This window comes from Nicotiana tabacum, chromosome 16 (assembly GCF_000715075.1).
Source record: "Nicotiana tabacum cultivar K326 chromosome 16, ASM71507v2, whole genome shotgun sequence".
Taxonomy (NCBI): domain Eukaryota; kingdom Viridiplantae; phylum Streptophyta; class Magnoliopsida; order Solanales; family Solanaceae; genus Nicotiana; species Nicotiana tabacum.
In genome coordinates this window covers 40,381,882-40,398,393 of record NC_134095.1, presented here as the reverse complement: position 1 = coordinate 40,398,393, position 16,512 = coordinate 40,381,882, and the positions used below count along the sequence as shown (strand labels likewise).

The following is a 16,512-nucleotide window of genomic DNA, read 5'->3' as shown; positions in this document are numbered from 1 at the left end:
TTTTTGAAAAAAAAACTCCTTTTTTCATTCCATTGGCAAATAAAACAAACTAATTTCTCAAAAATCCGGCAGAGTTTCGACACTATTTGGACATTTTTTTTTTCAAAACAGGCGATTAACTCTCTTTAGCCCTCGTACTGCCATTTCTTTCCAAATGCTCTCCTTTTAAAAAGTTGGTCAGCATGCAAATCCGAAGCAAATAAATGCACAAGTAGCAAGTAAGATGCATCAGGATGGTCTTTTGTTTCGGGTGCACCTGTCCTAGAGAGACCCAACCCCTGTGTTGAGTCTCCAAAGTCAAACATGCACATGATGCAAACAAACGTTCCTACTAGGGATCCGGCATGATGTATTGTTATACTAGGTTTAAAACCCTGGGTTTATTTGTTCTAGACCTGGCTTACCCGAGCGGACAACTCGAGCCGAGGAGGGGGCTGTGTATGGGTAACCAAAGGATCATCCGGCTTTGCAACTTGTCCGAGCCTCTTTCTATTTGGGATTTGACAATAACATAAAGAAGTCACGACCAGCGTGCACTCCTCAGGAGAGAGAAGAGAGGGGTTTCGTAGCAGTTTATATATACAGTTCAGATAATATCAAAGCGATAAAAAGCAACATTTAGTACATTAGGCCCAAACATGTGAGTAAAATCAGATAATAAATAAAGTCAAATATAACAATTCATCTAAGCTCGAATTCTTGAACCCTGAACTAGAGATTCTGGGTTCGGTCCCCAACAGAGTCGCCAGAGCTGTCACACCTCCTTTTTTACTACACCCCCGGAAGAGGAGTATAGAGGGAGTTTTTCCAATTAAAGGACAATCGAAACGGGATTTATTAGTTTAAAGATTTAGAGTCGCTACTTGGGAGATTTATGGTGTCCCAAGTCACCGGTTGAATCCCGAAACGAGGAAAAGCTTGAATCTGTTTAACAGTCCGCGAACCAGAAATCCGGGTAAGAAATTCTGTTAACCCGGGAGAAGGTGTTAGGCATTCCCGAGTTCCGTGGTTCTAGCACGGTCGCTCAACTATTATATCCAGCTTAATTATTTGATTTTAAACAAGGTTTAAACCTATGTGCAAATTCTGACTCTTTAACCGCTTCATTTAATTATTTAAAGAAGATTGCAACGTTATTAAAACACGTCTCGAACCATGTCACATAAATGCACCCGTGGTCCTTGACATACTTTAACATCGTTGAGATTTGGATTTGGGTCACATAAATGCGCACCCAAATTTAGGAAAGTAACTTTATTAAAATATCGCACCTAAAGCAACTACGTGTTTTTAACTTTGCGAGGACCATGGAAATTTACTAAATGGCACGCCTCGAATTCTAAATAATTTTAAAGACTTAATTAAAGAGGGCCACGCGATTTGTCATTTTACTTGGCGCGGCGCGTCTCGATTCCATTTTTAAGAGGATATTCAAACTATAGCTTGAAGGGCCATGAGTCATGAGTTATCTAATTATGACTCACCTCCAATCTATTTGATGGGCTTAATTAATTAACATTAAATGTAGTTAAAGGTTCCATTAAAACTAACTAGGAAGGCTTATGTGAGGGAAACTTAATACATTACATAAAGGGCTTGGGCCAACCCAATTTGATACAAAACACTTTCCGAACTGGGCCTCAAAGTGAGCCCAAATTCTGAGCCTTGCAGCTGTTGAGTCAAGAACCAATCATCGAATCCCTACCCCGTTTGAGGCTGTCAGTGAATTCAACATGAGCCAAGGAAGGGACTGGTACTTGTACAAGCAAGCTTGGGAGTCGTTTTAACTCATCATTAACCCGTTAGATAACACCCAATAATGATCCGATCATGGAAGCACTCGTGAGTTCCTATTCCAATTACTGACAATAGGCGATGGAATTTAACAACTTCAGTCTCATAACAGCACAATTACTCATATTGCTCCTGTACAGAGGCTACCATATCTACTGATTTTAGTCATTCAATCATCTAATTAAGCGGGTTGTTGCTTACTATATGCAGAACTTCATCGTTGATTCAACTAAACGAACATGATATTTAAGCTTTCAGGCAGATTCGAAACAAAATGTCATGACAAAGTCTATTTATACATCATTGGTTTTCAAGTTACCGAGCATTCGACCAAAATTGAACCTCATGCCTATTTTCAAATCACACTCACCCTCAAGGAGCATTGTCACTGACCAACACACAAACATGAATATATACAAACTAAAGTTTCCAAATAAAGACAAAATTAAGCTACTACAATAAGAACAAATGGCCAACATGCTTCAAGTCTTCCAGATTTCCATATCACAAGGTTTTTACATTGAGAAGAGTTAAGTAAGTACCTGAGATTACAAACAAGAGAGGGTAAGAAGATCAGCAACACAATAGCAAAAGCAAGGGTCAGCAGCAAAGCAGATCAACAGAATCGACCATCAGCTCCAAAAATCGCATTTCAAACCGAGAAGTTGAAATAAACAATCAGAAACCAATTCGATCCAAACAATGGACTAGGAAAACTTCAACCCAAGCTGATTTTAATCCATTTCTAAGGTCGTCTAGTCAGGATTTGTTGTATCATCAGGAAAACTTCAGAAATTAGCCAAAGAACTCAATGGAATAGTACCTTTTCTGAATTTTTTCGTCTAGAATTTTCAGAGATTTTTAGCCCTTCCCAGTTTCTTGGGTCTGTATTTTAGCTCTTGAATCCCTGCCTTGAAAGGCAAGATAGAGATGCCTTTATAGGCAAGGCATTAGGGCAGGCCTTAAGAGTTCATTTTTGCCCTTTGGTCCCTTTTTAATTTTTATTTTAGCTTAAACACCCCTAGTTTAAATTCTATTTTTGCAAAGTAGTCCCCTCCCCAGCTTCCCAGAAGCTTCCCAAACAGTTACACCCTAGATTCCCTGAACCAATTACCTAATTTACCCCTTAACCCTTTGAAAATTACTTCAGAAATCCAAACGGGTCAAATTGACCCAAGGATATAGACCAAATTAAACGGGCTACATTTGCGAGATGGGTCAACAACAGACTAAAGCCCAATTCGTACATTAACATCCCTAAATTCTATGAGCTTCTGAGAGACAGAACCATCCAAGTACTAGAACAATTTTCAAAACTAAGACCCTAAACTAAATTACTACTAACTGACACAAATAGAGGGAATTAACTGAACTGCTAGACGATTAACTAATTAAGAAAGGATCCCGAACTAATCATGCATGAATAACAAAACTCCGGAACAACTAAACAAAACCCAGAAGAGGAGATGAAGGAAAAACACAAAAGAAAAGATAAATAAATAAACAAAACGAACAAAGAAGATACCTAACACCAGCCAAGAGCCGATTCGACAAACTTTGAAGGGCTTTTCAAATTCCTGACCGGAATAGCCTTTAATCGTGTGTTTTCATGTGAAAATACGCGAATAAAGTCCGTCCATTACAGTCTAAAATCTTCAACACACCCATTGATTTGGACTTTGGGATTTTAGGGTTCTTCTCTTCAGATCAAGATTCGAGAAGTTCTAGGTTGATTCGAGGCAAACGGAGTGGGAATTTGGAATGAGGGGCTCTTGATGGTCATGCGGTGTTATTTTGGGAGTGGTTGGGGGTGGCACCGCCGGTGGACGATGGTGGAAATTGGGGCGGCTCCGTTAGGGTTAAGCTTGGATTCTTTGAGAGGTGAGGGATTGACAGACGATACCGGGGGGAACAGGGCTTTTGGACAATTAAATACCAAGGGACCTGGGCTTCAGGACCGTCCGATCAAAAAACCTCGACGGTCCTGATCTGATGCCCATGAAACGATGTCGTTTCACTTAGTTGGGGAATGGACCGGGTAAAGGCGGGTTTGGGCCGGGTATTGGGGCGATTCGTTTGGGTTGGGGACAAATAAATGGGTTTTAGCCCAGATTTTCCTTTTCATTATTTCCTTCTTCTGTTTTTCCTGTTCATTTTTCATTTAAAAAAATCTTTTTCTTTTTCCAAAATTGGAATTAAAACCTTAATTAAACCCTAAACCAAATTATCCTGCCATATTAACTTAATTAAACCAAATAATTGTTACTACAAATAACTAAAAACCAAATTAAAGGAAAAATTACCAAAATTCAAAATTAAAAGTGCAAAATAAACTATTTTTATGATTTTTTCCATTTTTATAAAATAACTAATTTGTCAATTAATCCTAAAATGTAAAATTAAATCCTAAATGCAAATGCAACATATTTTTTGCAATTTTCATTAATTAAATAAAATAAAAATGCACAGACAAATACAAACAATTACCAGAAAATGCCACGAAAATCCCCAAAATTGCAAACACTGACAGAAATTATTTTGTTTTGAATTTATTAGAGTAATACATATAGGGAAAAAATCACGTGCTCACAATTACATGTTTTAAACCTATTGTGCATTTTTAACTTTATAACTGCTTTTATTTATTTATGGTATTTGTTTGAACAAGTCGCAATTGTCGCGCACTCGTTGTTTTTGTACATATTGCAAATCGCGTCACATGAAATGCACTCGCGATTTACAAAATGTTTATTTTAATTAATGTTCGAAGTTAAGGTCGGGACGCATGAAATGCACACCCGAATGGGAATTATGTCTCATGACTATGCTACGGGAACCATACTCATAGTCACGATGTTTTATTATTGATCGCGCCTAAAGCAAAGTACGATATTTAGAATTATTTATTTTTCCTAAGGTTTGAGATTATGTGTGAAAGTTAGGAATTTAAGGAATTAAATGCTGGGAGATAATAGCTGCAATTACCGTTACGCCTTTACAAACCTACTAATTTAGCTAACTACTTTACAACATATACTGATAACTCATAGGTTAGTTAGTAATCTAATTGGATAAGAATTTGGAAATGAGAAACAGTTGGTGAGGAAATACAAATTTTAAAAATTGATCAAATGCTTCAGAGAAAACGAATTGAATGACGAAATATTATAACTAGGAAGAATGAGCAGATTCAGTAGTAAGCAATATCCAATTTAATTTTTAATATCTGCACTACTAACAACAAGAAATCAAATCACTAAAGCATTTGTACTATTATAGGCTAAGAACGTATTCAATTCATCATTCTAGGGACAGAATCTACTAAATATGATTGCAGCAGCAAACTCAAATTCAAGCTAAGCAAACAAAGTCATGGAGAAAATCAAACACATGTTAAAGTAGTGATTCACGCTTTATTACAAACCAACAGAACTCAAAATTTTGACAAATCAGAGACTTGAATTCATGATTCAATAGCTGGTTGCATAAAATAGCTTAGAAAATGCTAAATAAAGCTAGAGAAATGGAGGTCAGCTGACTCGGCACCAAACAACAGCAAACTTCAATCAATCAATATTGAAACCCAGGATATGAAAGAAGAAAACAACAATATCAAACAAGGATGGAGCCTGGTATCCTCCTTTTCTTTTGTGAAATTTTCATATTACAAATCTAAGGAAAGGTGAAAGTTGTGTGTATGAGTGTGTATTTTTGGTTTCTCTACGGAGAGGGAGATGAAAGGGACTGGGGAAGGGTCCTTCTTCAGCTTTTTCTAGAGAGGATTTTGGAATTAGGGGTGGCCGTTTTCTCTGTTGGAGCTGCTAGATTTTAGGAAAATGGGGGGAGTCGTCTGTTCTGCTTCAGCGAGAGAGGAGAAGTTTTCTGAAGCAGCCGTTCTTTTTTAGCTGAAATTGGTTTCAAAAATGGGGGGTCTGGTCTTGTTCCCTAATGTGTGTAGATGGAGAAGGGGAACGACGCTGTTCTTTGAGAGGGGGATCTGATTGTGATTAGGTCTAATGTGTGAGGGATCTGATCTTTTTTAGGTCTTCTAATGTGTGTAGAAGAGAGAAGGGATATGGTTGTTTTAATGTGGGGAAAATCGGTGGGCCTAGGATTTTGGGCTCTGAAATTGGGCCAATTTGAAACAAGAGGTAAATTTGATCTTTCAAAATATCCACCTTACTACCAATTAAATTTATTTTACCAAAATGACCTAATTAGCATTTTAACTAATTAAATAAACTAATTGATTAAAGCTAATGTATATTATTTTTGTTGTTGTTGAGATTTTCATATATTAATCTAACAATTAAAGAGTAATTAATTCCTAAAAATGCAAATTAAACTTACGATGGCATGAAACGAAAATAGAACAATTTTTATGATTTTTCTTATGATTTTAAAATATTAAACATGCATGAAATGCAACTAAATAAAGAAAAACTCCTAAAATTTATTAAAATTATTTTTGGTCTATTTTTAGGAGTTATTTTCATGCGGGGGAAAAAATAGGTGCTCACACGCGCCACAACAGGAGGAATAATGGTGATATGTTGAGGAGGAATAAGGGTGAGATGTTAATGTCTGGCGGGATCGGATTGCACGCCGCAACAGGAGGAATAAGGATGGATCGATATGGAGTAATAAGGGTGAATATTTATATTGATATTGATGATATAGTGGGATCGGGATGCGCGCCGCATCAATTTATGTGTTTATGTACCTTTCATCTACTATGTAAGTTATTATGTAGTTTTACATTTCACTTAAGGGTTGGTTATAGCTGGATACTGATAAAATACTTGAGTTCTGTATTGCAAGTTACTGCTTTATTTTGTTTCGTTCTTCTTTCTGCTTTTATTATACACTGTATGCATGTTATATTGTAATTTCACCGTCGTAGCCTCGTCACTATCTCATTGAGGTTAGGCTCGACACTTACCAGTACACGGGGTCGGTTGTACTAATACTGCACTCTACACTTTCTGTGCAGATTTTGGAACTGGTAGCGGCTGATTGAGAGATTGGCTTAAGATCACCCACTTAGGAGACCCAAGGTAGTCCTGTTGGCGTTTGCAGGCCCTGGCGTCCCCTTCTACATATCTTTATTCCTATTTTATTTACTTTCAAAACAGTTGTAATTTCTTTTAGACTGATGTTTGTAAAAAATCATAGTATGTTCGTAGATTGTGACACCAGTTTCTGGGTAGTAGTAGTAGTAGTTCTGGCAATAGTTTATAAACAAAGTAGTTGTTTACTTACTTCCACGATTATGATCACTTGTTTTAACTTATTTGTTTATATTCAATGAAATGTAAAGGAAAATGTCAATAAAATTCTAACATTGGTTTGCCTAGCGAGTGTGATGTTAGGCGCCATCACGGTCCCATTGGTAAATATTTCGGGTTGTGACAAGTTGGTATCAGAGTCCTAGTGGTTTGCTAACAAGTGGGAGCGTATTACTATGGATTTCGTTGTTGGACTCCCGTGGACTCAGAGGAAGTTCGATGCTGTTTTGGTTATTGACGAGGCCAATGCGTACAAGATTTTGCTACTCGTACTTTGTCAAATTCTAGTATAGTTTATGATATCGTCCCACAGAGATTGGAGAATCTAGCTACAAACTTATAATATTCTTACTACTATTTGAGAGAATCAGATTGATGAAGTTTTGTTTGTTGAAAATTTAAATTGCTTAAGTTGAAACAAAATAACTTTCGAAAGATTTATATTTAAAAAGAGTTGGGAATCATTGAATTCACTCGATAGCGTGATAATAATAAAATCTTAGCTTCTACATGTATTTCTCTTAGGAATAACTGTTTATTGCTAATACAATTATATTTTGCTCACTAAGAAATAATCAATTAATAAAACTCCGCGAGGTTATGTAAATCAATTGATATATGACTCGTGACGATTAAACTGAAATAATTTCTTGCCTGAATTGTGCTAAAAGATAGCAAAAACCTCTTGCGATTAATTTTTTACTAAAAATCAATAATCTTGCCAACTACAACTCCTCCGTGAGAATTAGAACGGAAGTAAGTAAGATTACAGACTTGGAATGATAGCTTAAAAAGAATTACTCTCACTCTATTATTTTACCCAATAGTTATCGTATATTAATTTTGCTTCGTGAGAATTACAAAATTGACATACAACTAACTTTGGAGAATAAATAGATAGAAGTGGTAATAATTAGTTAAAACTAATATTCCAGCACAATATAGAAATATAATTAGAAAGTTTCAGGTCAAGCATGTAGTAAAATTGAGATTAATATTATAACGCTATCGAGCTTCATCAACTATCCCAACAAAAGAGATTACTCCATTATGGAGTATTTAAATCTCACAAAGAAAGAAATTCTTAAGATACTATCAACACTCTTAGAAAATTCAAAGACTACAAGATAAAATGAAATAGATAAAGAGAGAAGTAAATACCAAAGCTAGAGAAAAGTTTGCTAATTAGGCACGTATGATCCTTTTTCCCTTTCAACACAAACATCCTATTTATAGAAATCAAATCTCATAAGGTGCCACGATGCCTCGTGGTTCTTTTGCCATGATGCGTCGTGCTTCTATTGCCATGATCGTCGTGCTTCTATTGCCATGATGCCTCGTGCTTCTCTTTTTATTCCTTTATTTGCTTTATCATGATATTTTTATTTCCTGCAAAATACTATTAGAAAATACAGATAATTGACATATATATATATATATATATATATATATATATATATATATATATATATATATATATGTATGTATTATTTAAAATAATTTATTTTTAAGTATATAATATATGAATATTTTATAGTCATCAAACTCCCCTGCACTTGAATCCTTGCTCGTCCTTGAGGCAGTAATTTTATTAATAATTGTTGTTTCTTGTAGAGTAGAAAAGTAAAAAAATAAAGTTTCACATAAAATTCAAAACCTATAAGTTTTTCAAGTCGCCAAATCTATACCTTGTTTCTGCTTCTGCTTTTGTTTGCCAAAAACTTTCAACTCCTCTTTTGATGAACCTTTTGAGATTGATAACATTATGATTACAATTTCAAGTTTCTCAAATTTTGTCTATAGGCTTGCCCTTCATGTTAGTCTCCACTAATGTAGAATCAACACTTATTTCTAAAATTATTTTGGGACTTTTTCAAGCTTGTAATGATAGGCTTAATGCTGGTAAGGTAAAAAGATATATTTGTAGTGACTTTGTTTCATCCAGCTTTATTATGAGAGCCGATTATGTTATCAAAGTAACTATGTACAACTCAACACAAGAAAATAACTCTAGAGATCGGGGTAAAGGTCCCGGTCTCCAATTTCATAATTAACATCACTTAATTCATCATTTCTCTCAATAGATTTCTTAAATTCAAGCTTCTTGAACCAATAATTTATTTTACAGGTATATACACCTTGTTTTCCTCTCTTTTTTTAAGAGTAAAATAGAACATTTACTCCATAAGTATTCCTTCATCGCTTGCTTTAATAATCATTTTTGCTTAACTATAGCCGGAAGGAGTAGTATAAATTTTTTTGTAAGGTAAACCAATATAGTGTATCAATAAAAGTTGGTTTATCCCTTTTTTTTTCTTTCTTTTTTTTTTTTTTGGGGGGGCTCAAAGTTGGGTGCTAAAAGGTAAAATATAAATATTTGTGGTTAAAAATAGATAGGCTAAAAAAAGTGTCAAAGAAAGCCTAATTTTATTCTAAAAATAGTGTTGTCTAGAATTTCGCCTTGATAGACATTTGGGGCAAGTTCTAGTAGAATTTTGTTGATTCTACCTGTTGAGATCATAATGCTTCTCAATTCCAACACTTTCTCAAATTTGGAGATACTCGTTCTTGCCTTCACAAAAATAAAATCACAAACTTGGAAGTTATATGGCATAAATGAAAAAAATTATGTTTGAAAATATGCAAACATTTACTTTAAAACTTTAATATTGTACAAGAACAACAATTAAGAATAAAATAAAAGATGGATATATATATATATAAAGAGAGAGAAGAAAAAACTTGAAAGAGTGTGTATATATAATATTCTCCTATATATATATAGGGATAGAGAAGAAAAAACTTGAAAGAGTGTGTGACAACACATGTTTTTATATTGTAATAGACTGACTAGTTTAATACCTTATCAGTCATTTGGTTCTGGTTTAAATATAAACCAACAAATTTACCTGTGCCAACATTTTGAATTGATTCAATAAATGGTTAATCAACCAGTTACTTAGGCATACCGATCACCATGGAGTTACTCCTGCACATGTGACTGTTGTTGTAGAGGCCTTCATGAGATGTTCTGGTTGTACAATAACCTGCATATTGACCAGATCAATTGATTAAGCATTTAATTACCCAAATCTATGTCGGGCTTATGAGGCTCCACTACTTTTCCCTCAATGGCTACGGGTTTTGTAACTTAGTTCTGAGTTTAACGTCGTCAGCTCGACTTATTAATTGCAGAATTCATCAGTCTATCAAAGTAACCGATGGATGTTGTTCAAAATGTCTTCCATAGTACAATTTTAGCCTGTGAACATTTACCTTAAACTTGTCTCCTCCATTTTTCTGAATTTCAATTGCCTCGTACGGAGTAACACTTATAACATTGTAAGGACCCGTCCACCTGGATTTTAATTTTCATGGGAATAACCTGAGTCGGCTATTTTAAAGAAGTACCTGATCTCCAATTTTGAAACTCTTTGGTCGGATCAACTTGTAATGCCATATTTATGTTTTTTCTTTAAAAATTTTAGCATTTTCATAGGCTCCCAATCTCAGTTCTTCCAATTCATTAACCTGAATAAATCGCTTTTTACCAACGGAAGTTAAATCAAAGTTCAGTGCTTTCAATGCCCAAAAAGCTTTATGTTCTAATTCTACGGGCAAATGACAAGCTTTTCCAAAGACTAATCTATATGGAGATGTTCCAATTGGCGTTTTGAAAGCCATTCGGTACGCCCATAATACATCATCTAATTTTAAAGCCCAGTCTTTTCTTGAGATTTCAACCGTTTTTTCAAGAATTCTTTTTAACTCGCGGTTGGAAACCTCAACTTGCCCTTGAGTTTGAGCATGATATGGTGTTCCTGTTTTGTGAGTCACATTATATTTTGACAGTAAAGCAGAAAATTGCCTATTGATGAAATGAGTTACTTGGTCACTAATGATGACTCGCGGTGTGCCAAATCTGGTAAAAATATTTTTTCTAAGAAACTTACACACTGTACGAGCATCATTCTTTCTTGTAGGGATGGCTTCAACCCATCTTGACACGTAATCCACAGCCACAAGGATATATTCAAAAGAGTGAGAAGAAGGAAAAGGACCCATAAAATCTATTCTCCAAACATCAAATATTTCACATACCTATATTGATTGCAGTGGCATTCATCTCTCTTGGTGATATTACCTATTCTCTGACACCTGTCACATTGTGCTACGTATGCTCGGGCATCTTTAAAGAGTGTGGGCCAGAAGAATTCGGCTTCTAAAACTTTAAAAGTTGTTCGATTTGCTGCATAATATCCTCCAATTGCTCCATCATGACAGTGATATAGAATTTTATTCATCTCTTCTTCAGGTACACACCTTCTAATGATATTATCTGCACAATTTTTGAATAAGTAAGGTTCATCCCACAGATAATACTTTGCATCAGATATAAGCTTTTTTCTTTGCTGGTTAGAGTAATCTTGCGGTATCCACTTTCCAACCAAGTAATTCGCGATATCTGCAAACCAGGGTGGTTGAGTCACAATTGTGTCAACTGAAAAAATATGTTCATCAGGAAATTCTTCTTTTATCTCATTAAACTTAAGGGGAGGATTTTCTAATCTAGACAAATGGTCAGCTACTTGGTTCTCTGTCCCTTTTTTGTCCTTTATCTCAAGGTCAAATTCTTGCAGAAGTAAAATCCATCTTAATAATCTAGGTCGAGCATCTCTTAGCTAAGAGGTATTTTAAAGTTGCATGATCAGTAAAAACAGTAGCTTTGGTTCCTATAAAATAGGAGCGAAACTTATCAAAAGCAAACACTACTGCTAGTAACTCTTTTTCTGTCGTGGCATTCACTTGTGTCTCACTCAATGTCCTACTAGCATAGTAAATGGGATGAAAAATCTTATCCCTTCTTTGGCCTAAAACAGCTTCAACTGCTGTATCACTAGCATCACACATGACCTCAAAAGGTTTGTTCCAATCAGGGGACACAACTACAGGTGCAGTTGATAACTTTTCCTTAAGGGTTTCAAATGCTTTTACACAGTCACCTGAAAAATCAAACTTAGTGTCTTTCATCAAGAGGTTAGTCAGCAGTTTTGAAATCTTTGAGAAGTCTTTTATGAATCGTCTGTAAAAACCTGCATGACCTAGAAAGCTTCTAATTCCTTTCACAGTTGTGGGAGGGGGTAATCCTGCTATAAGATTAATTTTTGCCTTATCAACTTCTATCCCTTTAGCAGTGATTTTATGTCCTAAAATAATTCCTTCTGTAACCATAAAATGATATTTTTCCCAATTAAGAACTAAGTTTGTTTCTTCACATCTTTTAAGAACTAAGGTCAAATGGTTAAGACAATCGTTATATGTTTTTCCAAATAGTGTAAAATCATCCATAAAAATTTCAAGAAATTTGTCAGTCATGTCAGCAAAAATTGCCGACATGCAATGCTGAAATGTAGCAGGGGCGTTGCGACCAAATGGCATTCTCCTATAGGCATATGTTCCATAAGGGCATGTGAAGGTTGTCTTATCTTTATCTTCTGGTGCAATTGGTATCTGATTATATCCTGAATAGCCATCAAGAAAATAGTAAAAACCATATCCTGCAATTCTTTCCAACATTTGATCAATAAATGGCAAAGGAAAATGATCTTTTCTGAGACGTCTGTAATCAATACAGACTATCCATCCTGTAACAGTCCTGGTAGGTATGAGCTCATTATTTTTATTTTTTATAACTATCATACCTTCTTTCTTTGGTACTACCTGAACGGGACTTACCCATGGGCTGTCAGAAATGTGGTATATAATACCTGCTGCCAACAGCTTTACGATCTCTTTTTTTACTACTTCATGCATTGCTAGATTCAATTTTCTTTGCGGCTGGACTATTGGATTGTAGCTATTCTCCATGAGGATTCTGTGTGTACAAATAGCCGGACTAATCCCTTTAATATCTTCTACAGTCCACCCCAAGGCTCCTTTGTGTGCTTTCAATACTTTAATCAAACTATTTTCTTGTTCTGCAGTAAGAGAAGATGAAATAATTACTGGAAATAATTCTTGCTCAAGATAAACATATTTCAAATGAGAAGGGAGAGTTTTGAGTTCAAAAAAATTGAACTTTTTCGGATTTCATCTCTTCTTCTTCTGAATCTTTGTCCAATATTTCAGCTTCTTTTCTGATGGTGGGATCATCGTCCTGTGTGGTGCCTGATTTGATCAAGCATCTTTCCATTGAATCTGGAATTAATTGATCATCTTTGAATTCATCTGTAAGATAACTAATCATATCAATTGAAAAACATGAAGTTGATGTTTCATCTCCTGAATATCTTAGTATCTTTTGCATATAAAATATGACTCTTTCTTCATCGACTCTTAAAATTAATTATCCTTGATGAACATCTATAATTGCTCTTCCTGTAGCAAGAAATGGTCCACCTAAAATTATTGGTTCATTAGGACATTCTTTCATTTCAAGTACTATAAAATCTACAGGGAAAACAAACTTATCTACTCTTACGAGTACATTTTCAATTATTCCCTTAGGTTTCTTAGTACTTTAATCTGCAAACTGAAGAGAAACACTTGTGTCTTTTATTTCATCAAGATCTAACTTTTTAAAGATAGAAAATGGTATTAAATTTATTGAAGCTCCGGAATCACAAAGTGCTTTTTCAAAATATACTCCTCCCAAAGTGCATGAAATTGTAAACCTTCCTGGATCACCAAGTTTTTGTGGTAGCTTATTTTGAAGTATAGCACTGCATTTTTTCGTAAGCATTACCACAGAAACTTCTTCTAATTTTTTTTTACTTGACAAAATTTCCTTTAAAATTTTGGCATATGAAGGCATTTGTAACAAAGCATCAATAAAAGGAATATTGATGTGAATTTGTTTTAAAATCTCCAAATATTTTACAAATTGGTTGTCAAGCTTTTCTCTTTTCATTTTTTGTGGAAAGAGAATATTCACAGGGAGAGGAGTCAATTTTTCAATATTTTTTTCTTCTTTTTTCTTGACTTCATTCTTTTGAGATGGTTCAGAGGATATTTCAACATTCTTACTGTTGTTTACCTGTTGTTCTGACTGGTATGCATAGGGTTCATCAAGCTCCTTACCTGATCGTAAGGTGATGGCCTTAAGGTGCTCTTTTGGATTTTTCTCTGTATTGCTTGGTAAGGGACCTTGAATCTTTTCTGAAATAAGAGCTGTCAATTGGCTCAACTGTATTTCCAGATTTTTGAGGGATGAATTTTGGCTCTCCATCTTTTCATCAGTGACCTTAATATACTTATACAGAAGATCATCAAGACTTGAATGAGCTTGTTGAGGCCCTTGCTAATAGGGACCTGCTTGTTGATAAGGTCTAAAGTTTGATTGATCATGGTTTGGATTCTGGTATCCGGGTGGACCCTATATTTGTTGCTTCTGGAAGATTTTAGAGTTCTCTGCACCATTTGGATTGCTCCATTGAAATCCTGGATGTTTCTGTGCCATTGGACATCCAAAAAGATACTGCTTGTAACTGATGACATTGACATGTTCATCATTGTGATTAGTTGCTTGACATTCATGGTTCTGATGATTTCCTCCACACATGTCACAAGCCTCAGATTGGCTTGGTTGTTGTGTATTCACCTGAAAAGTTTCAAACTTTTGTGCCAAAGAAACAATTTGTTGTGTTAGTGTATTTAAAGCATCAACCTGATTTACTGTAGCGGCCTTCTTGATAATTATACGCTCAGATCCATTGGATGGAATTCTCAGAAATTTCATTCAATAATTGCAATGCTTCCTCTATTGTTTTCCCATTAATGAACCTCCTGCAGCTGCATCTATCACATTTTTAGAAGAGGGTTTTATCCAGTAATAAAAAATATACAATTGCATATGTTTAGGAATATCGTGGTGTGGACATTTTCTTAACATTGCTTTTAACCTTTCCCAAGCTTGATAAACTGACTCTGTGTCAGTCTGCAAGAAATTAGATATGTCTTGTCTTAACTTTGTGGTTTTAGCAGGGAAAAATATTTGTTTAAAATTTTTTGAGTCATTTGATCTCATGTGGTAATGGAACCTTGTGACAAACTTCGCAACCAAGTCTTGGCATCTCCTTTTAAAGAGAAAGGAAATAGCCTTAACTTGATAGCTTCAGGAGGTACTTCATTATACTTAGCTGTTTTAACAAGTTCCAAAAAGTCAATTAAATGATTGTGTGGATCTTCACTTGCGTCTCCAGTGAAGATGCAAGACTGTTGAATTGTTTGAATCAGGCCAGTCCTGATTTCAACGTTGTTGGCTGCCACTGGAGGTTTTCTGACACTAGATTCACAGTTGAAGCTGTCAGGTCTAGCATAATCCCTTAGGATTTTGTTTGCTGGCCTTGGCACCACTTCATCAAATTGATCCTCTATTTGTACTGGTGGTGGTACTTTGCGTGGGTTGATATTTTCTACTTCCTGATTCTCCATACCTTCACAAGCTATGCTTTGGGAAGATAATGCTTGTCCTTTCCTGCGCAATCGAAGAGATCTTTCAATTTCAGGATCGTAATTGACCAACTCTTTTACAGAATAGCGGGTCATAAACTACTCAAAATTCTAAAAAAACAAACTGAACTTAACTCCTAAAGTGGTAGTAGTAGTAGTACTTAGAAGAAAATAATTAAAAGAAAGTGATGAATAACAAGGACAACAAAGATTACAAAGATGACAAAAATAATAAGCGATCAAATAAAAATAGTAGTATGATAATGTTGTTGTTGTTGTTGTTGTTGTTGTTGTTATTATTATTATTATTATTATTATTATTATTATTATTAATAGTTGTAGTAGTATTAGTATATGATAATAGTAATTATATTAGTACTAATTAGCAATAGATGTTATGAAAAAAATGGTAAACGAAATCAGTTAGTAGTAACAGTAACTAACAATGGAGAATAATAATATAATACTAATATAGAATATAGTTACAAGTAGTACTAGTATTAATAATAGTGACTGCTATGCTATAATGATGATAAGAAGGATAATTGATAATAACACTTGTATAAGATGTTAGTACTTATAATAGTAAAAGTAATAGTAGTAATATTTAGTAAATATTGATAGCAAAGATAATAATACTAATAGTAAGTTCCCAAATTAGTAACAGAATATTTAGTCTGAAGTAGACTTGTGCCAATCCCCGGCAACGGCGCCAAAAATTTGACGAGGCCAATGCGTATAAGATTTTGCTACTCGTACTTTGTCAAATTCTAGTATAGTTTATGATATTGTCCCACAGAGATTGGAGAATCTAGCTACAAACTTATAATATGATGAAGTTTTGTTTATTGAAAATTTAAATTACTTAAGTTGAAACAAAATAACTTTCGAAAGATTTATATTTAAAAAGAGTTGGGAATCATTGAATTCACTCGATAGCGTGATAATAATAAAATCTTAGCTTCTACACGTATTTCTC

The 16,512-nt window shown here is 34.7% G+C and overlaps 1 non-coding gene across 1 annotated transcript; it reads left to right on the top strand.

Moving 5' to 3' along the window:
- The first annotated feature begins 14,944 nt into the window (after nucleotides 1-14,944).
- Nucleotides 14,945-15,051, top strand: LOC142170822 (small nucleolar RNA R71). The gene has a single exon (XR_012700435.1). It is a non-coding gene; the product is annotated as a small nucleolar RNA R71 (small nucleolar RNA).
- Nucleotides 15,052-16,512: the final 1,461 nt, after the last annotated feature.